The following is a 9,625-nucleotide window of genomic DNA, read 5'->3' as shown; positions in this document are numbered from 1 at the left end:
TCCGAAAGAGGCTTTTCCTGCTTCTTTCCAATGCCTCGGATGGATGGATAAATAGCTGGAACTATTCTGGAATTTGTATCTGTCATCGCCACCAAGAAATTACAGAGTCCAGCAATTCTGCCTGCAAATCCACCTACCAACATGCAGTTGCCACCACATTGCGCAATCATTGCAACGTAATACCATAATGATGTACAGTGAAGAATCAGCTTAATGGATGTGTTAGTGTGCTCAAATATAAGGTAAATTTTATCTGAATTTATGTACCTACCCTGATTTTTTCCTCATCATAACACCTCTCAGGTTCCTCTCCGTTTGAGCTAAAGTGATATCCGAGTGTCCTTACTAAAAGAATATTAAAGCCCAATATTTTTGCTCATTAAGGCCTCTTGAACATAGTAAAAAGAAAGTTAAAATTAAGGTGGCAAGAGAGTGAATTAAAGTAAATGTTGAAACTTCCTGGCAGATTAAAACTGTGTGCTCGACCGAGACTCGAACTCGGGACCTTTGCCTTTCGCGGGCAAGTGCTCTACCAACTGAGCTACCGAAGCACGACTCACGCCCGTTACTCACAGCTGTACTTCTGCCAGTACCTCGTCTCCTACCTTCCAAACTTTACAGAAGTTCTCCTGCGAACCTTGCAGAACTAGCACTCCTGAAAGAAAGGATATTGCGGAGACATGGCTTAGCCACAGCCTGGGGGATGTTTCCAGAATGAGATTTTCACTCTGCAGCGAGTTTGGAGGGTAGGAGACGAGGTACTGGCAGAAGTAAAGCTGTGAGTACCGGGCGTGAGTCGTGCTTCGGTAGCTCAGTTGGTAGAGCACTTGCCCGCGGAAGGCAAAGGTCCCGAGTTCGAGTCTCGGTCGGGCACACAGTTTTAATCTGCCAGGAAGTTTCATATCAGCGCACACTCCGCTGCAGAGTGAAAATCTCATTCTGGAAACATCCCCCAGGCTGTGGCTAAGCCATGTCTCCGCAATATCCTTTCTTTCATGAGTGCTACTTCTGCAAGGTTCGCAGGAGAACTTCTGTAAAGTTTGGAATCTAGGAGACGAGGTACTGGCAGAAGTAAAGCTGTGAGTACCGGGCCTGAGTCGTGCTTATGTAGCTCAGTTGGTAGAGCACTTGCCCGCGAAAGGCAAAGGTCCCGAGTTCGAGTCTCGGTCGGGCACACAGTTTTAATCTGCCAGGAAGTTTCATATCAGCGCACACTCCGCTGCAGAGTGAAAATCTCATTCTGGAAAGTAAATGTTGTTTGCTGAAAATATTCCTATTAAAACTGCTTATTAAAGTGCTGTTGCTAACTTCAAAATTAAAAGTTCTTAAGACTGAGGCTTATAACGCAAATGATCACATTGTTGTCTGTAGTAAATTCTAAAGGTGAGTCAGTTTCTTGCAATTTTGTTAACATTGTGTTTCGATGTAGTAAAAGTGAGAAAGCTGCAGTTGTGAAACGTTATATACTCTTGTTTGCTAAGTGTTTGTCTCTCTTGTGTATTAGAAGTGCATATTAATAGTAATGTTATAAAGACCATTCACATTGTGTAAGCCCTGAAAGTAATAGTGTGTTTCGGTAGCTGTTATAATTTTGCAAATAGTTTTTGCTGCTCCAACTGTTAGTTTCAACCTTACCGTAAATATATGAGTGTGCCAGAGTTCATTGCACTCGCGTGTGGCTAAGTATACGTTGTGTTTTTCCGTTAAAATTACTAATAACTACTTTCTTGAACGAGAATGTTAATCATTCTTTTGCCTAGTAAGGCTGGCGACCGTTTTCCATTATCAGTTAAACAGTGCAGATAGGCAAAATTTTGTTTGTTACTGTTCAAACATTTACGTAATTCTGACTTTCATTTCCGATAAGCCACCTCTATTAGGTACAACACGGTCAACATAACAAAGGTCCTCTCAGCGGGTAACACTGCTCTGTTGCTTTGTACCATAGTTGCTTTTACAAAATAGTTTTATGTCACAACCTGTTTCTAGCATTGAGGTTATGCTACAGTAGTAGCAGACAGGAAGTGTTATACGTGGCTTTTCCGTGGCAGGACTATTTGTTTCTGTTGGGGCATACTACGTATTAAACCAAACTTAGTACTTCATAGTATAAGCTAAGTAAATACGCTGTTGTAGTGTTATAGCTTAGCTGCTTACAGGCGTTGACATACGTCAACGGGGACAGATGAAAATGTGTGCCGGGACTCGAACCCGGGATATCCTGCTTACATGGCAGACGCTCTATCCATCTGAGCCGCTGAGGACGCAGAGGATAGCACGAATGCAGGGATTTATCTCTGGCTCGCCTCCCGCGAAACCCACATTCTCAACGTATTGTCCCGCACTACATTCGTACTGCCCCCGCCCATTATACTCATTAGTCGCGGCGCGTAGCCGATTCCCGTAAGAGTTCAGGCACTGTTTGTGCTTTCGCACAGAAGAAGAAGATGGACAAGTGGCCGGTGAGCCTTAACTATATATTTACTAAGATCGTATCCGTTCTTTCGGACATGTCCGAAAGAACAGATACCATCTTAGTAAATATACTTTTACTTAGGTCAGTAACCTCATCAGGGAATCATATCACTGATACCCTTTCACCCGGAATTTTAAGACGACTTTTTATCTGTTCTTTTATTTCTTATTTTATGTGAGTACTTTATGGAAATGGAAGATGATGAAATGGGAGATACTATACTGAGTGAAGAGTTTGACAGAGCACTGAAAGACCTGAGTCGAAACAAGGCCCTGGGAGTAGACAACATTCCATTAGAACTACTGACGGCCTTGGGAGAGACAGTCCTGACAAAACTCTACCATCTGGTGAGCAAGATGAATGAGACAGGCGAAATACCCTTAGACTTCAAGAAGAAAATAATAATTCCAATCCCAAAGAAAGCAGGTGTTGACAGATGCGAAATTTGCAAACTATCAGTTTAATAAGTCACAGCTGCAAATACTAACGCGAATTCTTAACAGACAAATGGAAAAACTGGTAGAAGCCGACCTCGGCGAAGATCAGTTTGGATTCCGCAGAAATGTTGGAACACGTGAGGCAATATTGACCATACGACCCGGCCGGAGTGGCCGTGAGGTTCTAGGCGCTACAGTCTGGAGCCGAGCGACCGCTACGGTCGCAGGTTCGAATCCTACCTCGGGCATGGATGTGTGTGATGTCCTTAGGTTAGTTAGGTTTAATTAGTTCTAAGTTCTAGGCGACTGATGACCTCAGAAGTTAAGTCGCATAGTGCTCAGAGCCATTTGAACCATTTTTTGACCCTACGTCTTATCTTAGAGAATAGATTCAGGAAAGGCAAACCTACATTTCTAGCATTGGTAGACTTATAGAAAGCTTTTGACAGTGTTGACTGGAATATTCTCTTTCAAATTATGAAAGTGGCAGGGGTAAAATACAGGGAGCGATAGGCTATTTACAATTTGTACAGAAACCAGATGGCAGTTATAAGAGTCCAGGGGTATGAAAGGGAAGCAGTGGTTGGGAAGGGAGTGAGACAGGGTTGTAGCCTGAACATCAACAAAAGCAAAACGACGATAATGGAATGTAGTCGAATTAAGTCGGGTGATGCTGAGGGAATTAGATGAGGAAATGAGACACTTAAAGTAGTAAAGAAGTTTTGCTATTTGGGGAGCAAAATAACTGATGATGGTCGAAGTAGAGAGCATATAAAATGTAGACTGGCAATGACAAAGAAAGCGTTTCTGAAGAAGAGAATTTTGTTAACATCGAGTATAGATTTAAGTGTCAGGAAGTCGTTTCTGAAAGTAATTGTATGGAATGTAGCCATGTATGGAAGTGAAACATGGACGGTAAATAGTTTAGAAAAGAAGAGAATTGAAGCTTTCGAATTGTGGTGCTACAGAAGAATGCTGAAGATTAGATGGGTAAATCACATAACTAATCAGGAGGTATTGACTAGAATTGCGGAGGAGTTTGTGGCACAACTTGACTAGAAGAAGGGATCGGTTGGTAGGACATGTTCTGGGGCATCAAGGTATCACCAATTTAGTATTGGAGGGCAGCGTGGAGGGTAAAAATCATAGAGGGAGACCAAGATATGAATACACTAAGCAGATTCAGAAGGATGTAGGTTGCAGTAAGTACTGGGAGATGAAGAAACTTGCACAGGATAGAGTTGCATGGAGAGCTGCATCAAACCAGTCTCAGGACTGAAGACAACAACAACACAACATCTATTCGTATCGTTTCCCCTTCGTTCTTATACATATAATATATCACCCATCCTTCAGTATAGCTTATTCTTATTTTCCTCAGAATTGCCAACATCTTGTACCACTTCATTGCTGAATGCTTGCTCTAACTCCATAAATTCTTTTATATTGTCTTCATACGAGTAAAGGAGTATACACCAGTTCCTTGCTGAGCAGAAGAAGGCAGCAAGTTCAGATAGTGCTCACAAAAATAATGCAGGGAGGAAAACGAAATTAACGAGTATCTTTAAATGAAATACAGGCATGTGTTGTAATCGTGTGCCTTAATTTTGACATTGACGAATAACTCGTCGTTTCCTGTGCTTGTATCACCACCTGAATGTACTGTACACCCATGGCAATCAGTACACATGTAATTCAGGTACAGACGCCGTGTTTGAGCCCAAAACTATTTTCCCTATTTCCTTCTATGACGAAGCTTCAAGTCTTTCAACGGTGATAGCCTTGTAAATGCAAAATGTAGTGATGCGATTATTAGCACTGGACAGGAAAAGGTGTAGGACAGCAATAAATGCACTCAAAAGAGTGATGACTTAAAAAATATCTCGAAAATAAAGTAAATGCGCTGGTATTCGTAAAATAAGAATCCGCTAAAGTTGTAATGAGAATTTATTTATCAACTGCACGAGGAGTTATAGAGTATTACAGCTCCATCTTCAGGTGATAACAACTGCAAAGACAAGAAGAGAAGGCTACTAGCTATAGTCTCAATGCAGGAGTTACTATAAATGAGATATGTATCATTCCATACATAATTACTTCATAGATATTGTACTTTTAGTGCCTGCCATAGGTATACCGTTGCGACCACCTATAATTCGTGATTTGTGCATTCGTATATTGCATTTCATACACGTTACTTTTACTGGAGCCCTTATACTGACGACGCTTGACGCACGTGTTCCTTCATACTACTATTTCTATATAGTATCACTTTTTTATTTAGGACGTTTGGACTGTATATTACGCACCAACTGATCTTCATCCTTGCAACGCTTCCAACAGTTGTTCCCTGCTTCGTTATTCATGAATCTATATTGTATATTATACATCTCCCTGCCCCATCCTTGTTTCTCATTTTTATTTTATCTTGTCTGTCTCTTATTTACATTCAGACATTATATGACTTCTACGTGTTATTTATAAAATTCTAATTTTCGTGTATCTTGTATTGGTTTTACGAGGCTCCCCTTCATGTTATTAGTAGTTTTTAATGTTTTTATTGTGGAGTTTTTCAGTCTGAAGGTTGCTTTGATGCAGCTCGCCAAGCTACTCTAAGCTCTGCAAGCTTCTCCGTCTCCGAGTAACTGCTGCTATATCTTCATGAATCTGCTTACGGTATTTCTCTTGGTCTCCATCTACGGTTTTTCGTTTTACCTCCTACACTATCCTCCAACACTAAACTGTGGTCTCTTGATGTCTCAGAATGCATAACATCAGCCGATCACTTTTTTCAGTCACGTCGTGCCACAAATTTCTTGTCCCCTCAATTCTGTTCAGTATTTCATTAGGTTTCGGCAGGTCGCACAGTATTCGGCGTGTCTTCTGCTATTGAAGTTGCAAGCACTTTGCCCACTGTGGTTCCGGGTTGGAGTCCGTTGTGACCTTTGCAAGTAAACGACGCGGGTGCCGTCTGCTGGATGATATCCATGGGTTTCCGGCTACGAGTAATCTTCGTTACATCCTTCTCTCGGCGCTCTCTAAGCAAGCGTTTATCAAGGGGCGTTGGATTTTAAAAATAAATCACGGTGAGCATCCGATTAGTGAGGACGCCACTTCATGTCACGTGGTGGCTACTTTGACTCCGTATCCTGGTTGCCCGTTGCTATTTATATAAATGTGTTATTTATGACGGTTTTGTCTGGTACTACTTGAGTCCAGTTCTGTCACTGTGTGTGGGCTTGTGACTGTCACTATTCCAAACTGATTCCAGAATCTAAGGGTAAAGAATGTAAATGTAATTCTTCCGATTTATGAATTGTACTTTATAGTCAGTGGAAATTGTTGAAGCTAGCTACCTTATTTCTGAGGCAGGTTTATAGTTACCTGTTGGCTGCTAGCACGAGCTCGAGCTGTTTACTAAATTGTTGGCGCCTACAAAAAAGAACAAAAAACTAAAGAATAATTTCAGCATTTGTGGTATGTTAATTTTTACTAAATAATTAACGAGTTTGTCTCTTTGTTACAGGATAGGTGATTCTATCTCTTGTCAACTGTGATCTAGTTAAAGACGACTGTGTACCAAGATTGAAATTTTTAAAGAAGGTTTCTAGAATTGTGATAGCCGCAACCGTCGTCCTATGTTAGTGGAGAAGGATGAATTACTGTTACGGGCGTTGCCTCTGCCACCACCTCTATCATCATAAATTTGAACCACATTTGTCAATCATTTTGGCTGCTTCGATACCATGGCGTTTTGATGATTTGTGGCAATAGCCGATGGCTCATATTAGCGACATAAACATTTAATTAAATGTTTTGCTGTTTGTAATGTAAATGTATATGTTTTTTACTTCATTTCATGTTTTTTGCGAAAAAGAACTGCTATTTTTACTGTTGCCGTTTTGAGATGTGTGCTATCAGTTGTGTTACAGAAATTTAGTCTTTTCAGTTAATGTTATTCATGGATCCTTGCTTTTAAAAAAGAAATTCACTAGTGTTTTTAGAAACATTATTAAATTCATATGGTTCAGTACCTTTCCATTCAACACCAGCTCTCTAGGGGCATTTCGATCTTCAGCATTCTTCTGTAGTACCACATTTCAAAAGCTTTCAAAAGCCTCCGACAAAAACACGTCTATTACCGAGACCAGTTAAAGACGCAGAAGGTCTCAGACCACGTGGGGTTTACAAGATACCTCACGAGTGTGGCCACTATTAAGTCGAATAGACGGTACACACTGTGGAACAAAGCGGCATGAGAGGTTCTATCGCCTACCCAACCCCGAGAAATCTGCTTTACTTGACAATGCTTTACAAAACGAACACCGGATAAAATTTGACGAAACATTCGTTGTTGCTCGCACAAACACCTTTTGAGATTATGTTATTAAAGAAACTGTTCAAATAAAAGTCACAGGTAACGTCCTAAATAGAGACGGTGGCCTGCAGCTCAGCAAGGCGTGGGATCCAGCGATCGTGCAGTTGAAAATGAAATGAAATGTCGTGTGGCTAGGGCCTCCCGTCGGGTAGACCGTTCGGCTGGTACAGGTCTTTCGATTTGACGCCACTTCGGCGACCTGCGCGTCGATGGGGATGAAATGATGACGATTAGGACAACACAACACCCAGTCCCTAAGCGGAGAAAATCTCCGACCCAGCCGGGAATCGAACCCGGGCCCTTAGGATTGACAGTCTGTCGCGCTGACCACTCAGCTACCGGGGGCGGACCGTGCAGTTGAAGCAGTCGCGTCGAACGCAGAGTAAACATATGCCCGTATATGACGATGCCTCAGGCTCCAGTGACATCACAGCCGGCAGCTAGTGTATATTTAGCGCGTACCAGCCACTAGGCTGGCAATATCGTATACAGTAACACTGTTGTATGTAAATGAAGTACTGTAGTATAGCAATATGGCGGCGAGCGCAAAATACGTGTAAACAACTGATTATTTACAGAGAAAACAGTCGTAATAAATGTGGATAAACTGACGTAATTACGTTACCTTTACAGTTTTGATAAAATCGTTAATACATGCGTCGTGTTTGGTTGTTATTTCTCGTACAGTAGACGGTAGATACAAGGAAAGGAATATGTCACAATGCAAGAACAACTAGAAATATTTTGCCTACTTCTGCTTTTGTGTTGTATGTAATCCTAAATAATTACATTACAGTTTGTCTTACCTGAAATACCGGTGGTGATAAAATGCTTTATGTATATTTTAGGGGGTTTCATAAATCTATTATTAACACATGTAGTTAAACGATGTGTTTTCACCAGTTTTTATCAACTTTTGCTTTTCTTCGAATAGTATGCTCGTTATGTTGGTGCTCCTATAAATAGAACACGCAATTTGTCGTTGATAACAAATGTCTTTATTGATTAGCGTGTTCTTAGTGAAACTGCAAACTGCTTTAAATGTATGTAACTCGATGTTCTTCTCATAACACGATTCTACAATGCACGTGTTGACGTCACCTAGTACGCAAATATTTGCTTAAGTGCAGAGCTTGATTAGACCACCTCGCATAGGCTACAACGTCTTTTAGTTTCAGAAAATCGTAGTAGTACCATACACGAACTGACGCCGCTATCCTACCTCACCAAACATCAGACTTCATTAGAAGGTGCATCTTTGCCAGTCTAGTAATGTCTGTCTGTGGTACCAGCAGCCTGCTGGCTGCCATAGCACTTGACAATGGTCAAGGATTGCTTGGCCGAAAGCTTGTGTAATTATGATCACTTGACTCGATTGACCGGCACGAGACTCTGCCTTCTTGCATAATAAACAACCAGATGAGCTTATAATTACTAAATGGCCATTGCCTCCCTACTGTGTTTGGAACAAAAAGACAGAATACTTTTCACACTGTTCACGATTGTATAAAGTAGCAATGGCGGTTTACCATAACTGCTTCAGTACTATGGTGCAAGAAACACGTTGACGGTATTGAATATTGGGAGTCACTAAGCACTTTTCAATTTTTTTTGAGCACGTGAGGGCTCACTGTAAATATACGTTGTAATTACGTATACGAATTCAGGCTCTCAATGTGATTTGCATACCTACATTGTTTGTTATTTATGGGAGTATATCATTACAGGTTATCATAACATTTCTGATCTACATGTACCAAATTTTTGTTGCTCTGTTTTAGCTAAAGTCTCAAAATACAAAGGTCACTTTCATTCTTCGGTTTTGTCGTTACACACAAATATCAAATTTGTATTTCCAAGTGTGCTCATCGTCAGTATTTGTATTAACAGAAAGTAAATTGGATTCCTTTTATAACGGCTCTTCTTCTTGATGATTTGGTTTGATTTGTACTTGACCTCGGCTAAAACTCGGCGACAGTCGGTAGTGTGTTGAGATCGTTATCAAATTACGAAGACGACGTTACACAAAATTTACTTCACCAAGAATCGTAATTAATCGTTCGTAATCGATGTTTAACTGATTAATGATGAAATATTAATGGCCGGCCGGAGTCGCCGTGCGGTTCTATGCGCTTCAGTCCGGAACCGAGCGACCGCTACGGTCGCAGGTTCGAATCCTGCCTCGGGCATGGATGTGTGTGATGTCCTTAGGTTAGTTAGGTTTAATTAGTTCTAAGTTCTGGGCGACTGATGACCTGAGGAGTTTAGTCGCCTAGTGCTCAGAGCCATTTGAAATATTAATGATAAAACCAATACAGTCACATCCACAACAAA

The 9,625-nt window shown here is 41.1% G+C and overlaps 1 non-coding gene across 1 annotated transcript; it reads left to right on the top strand.

Moving 5' to 3' along the window:
- Positions 1-799: 799 nt before the first annotated feature.
- Positions 800-874, top strand: Trnap-cgg (transfer RNA proline (anticodon CGG)). Its single transcript has one exon. It is a non-coding gene; the product is annotated as a tRNA-Pro (tRNA).
- Positions 875-9,625: the final 8,751 nt, after the last annotated feature.

The sequence above is a fragment of the Schistocerca nitens genome, chromosome 1 (genome assembly GCF_023898315.1).
Source record: "Schistocerca nitens isolate TAMUIC-IGC-003100 chromosome 1, iqSchNite1.1, whole genome shotgun sequence".
Lineage (NCBI taxonomy): Eukaryota > Metazoa > Arthropoda > Insecta > Orthoptera > Acrididae > Schistocerca > Schistocerca nitens.
Note: the sequence above shows the minus strand (reverse complement) of the source record. Positions and strands in the feature narration are given on the sequence as shown.